Here is a 1,317-nt window from a genome sequence, read left to right as displayed (position 1 = left end):
TAAATAAAATATTAAAAAAAAAAAAAAAAAACTGCCGCTCAGAGACCAGAGTTCAATCCCTGGGCCTGCTACGCTGGCCCCACCCCCAGGGCACACTGAGACAGGGCTTGAGACTGGGCAGACCTGTAATCCAAGCGTTTGGGAGGTTGAAAACAGGAGGATCACTACAAGTCCAATCTACATAGTAAGACCCTGTAGACCCTGTACTAAAAGAAAAAAAAAAAAAAAAAAAAAAAAAAGACTGCCACTCTGCTTCAGGAACCTGAATGTGCCATATTTTACTTCAATTGGTAAAGCGCTTTGCCGAGAATATAAAAAGTTATTCAAAAGGCAATCGTGAAAGATTGAAACTATGGCATGCTTCATGACTTGGCGTGTCATCCTTGCGCAGGGGCCATGCTAATCTTCTCTGTATCATTCCAATTTTCGTACATGTGATGTCGAAGTGAACACCGATTCCTTACTTTGAGACAGGGTCTCGCTAAGTCAGTCTGGGCTCAAACTTATGACCCTCCTGCCTCGGCTTCCCAGAGCGCTGGCCTGACAGGTGTGTGCCACCATGCGTGGATGTATTTCCTCATTTCTTCAATGTTTTAGAAAAAGCAAAAGAATAAGGACCATGGTGTAATCAGTAGCTGGCTGGATGGGGTAGGGTGGGGTGGAGTGGGGTTTGGGTACCAAGAAGCATGGGAATTTTGGCCATGGCAGCATTTTGCATCTTGACTATAGTGGCTAGCGAATACATAGCTTTGGGGAAAAGTCGGGCCTGTATGTGCTAAAAAAGGACTTTATTGTAAAATTGTATTTTAATCTTTTAAAATATATTTGCAGGCCGGGGAGATGGCTCCATAGAATAAGTGCTTCCCTGGCAAGCGCAAGGGCCTGAGTTCAATCCCTGGTTCTGCCAAAAAATAAAATAAAATAAAATAAAATAAAATAGATTTGGTACAAGGTCTCACTATGCAGCCCAGGGTGGTAGTGATTCTCCTGTTTTAAGCCTCTCTGGACTCTGTCACAAGCTCGGCGTGCCCAGGGGCAGGGCCAGTGTAGCATGTGGTGCCAGGGATCAAACTCCGGTTTCTGTGCTTGCCTAAGCAGGCACTTAGTCCACTAAGCTATCTCGCCAGCCTCTTTTTTTTTTTTTTTTTTTCTTTTTTTGAGACAAGGGTCTTACTCTGCAGCCCAGCCTGGCCTCAAACTTGAAGCAACCAATCTTCCTGCCTCAGCCTCCCGAGTGCTGAGATTACCAGCACACCTGGCAAACTGTATTTCAAAAAATAATAGCTAACACAGAAACCCACCCAGCAACCTTGCACC

At 44.8% G+C, this 1,317-nt stretch overlaps 1 non-coding gene across 1 annotated transcript; it reads right to left on the bottom strand.

Annotated features, from left to right (window-relative positions):
* Positions 1–346: 346 nt before the first annotated feature.
* On the bottom strand, positions 347–453 carry LOC111817170. Its single transcript, XR_002821430.1, has one exon. It is a non-coding gene; the product is annotated as a U6 spliceosomal RNA (small nuclear RNA).
* Positions 454–1,317: the final 864 nt, after the last annotated feature.

The sequence above is a fragment of the Octodon degus genome, unplaced genomic scaffold (assembly GCF_000260255.1).
Source record: "Octodon degus isolate 3935 unplaced genomic scaffold, OctDeg1.0 scaffold00050, whole genome shotgun sequence".
In the NCBI taxonomy this organism is placed as follows: Eukaryota; Metazoa; Chordata; class Mammalia; order Rodentia; family Octodontidae; genus Octodon; species Octodon degus.
Note: the sequence above shows the minus strand (reverse complement) of the source record. Positions and strands in the feature narration are given on the sequence as shown.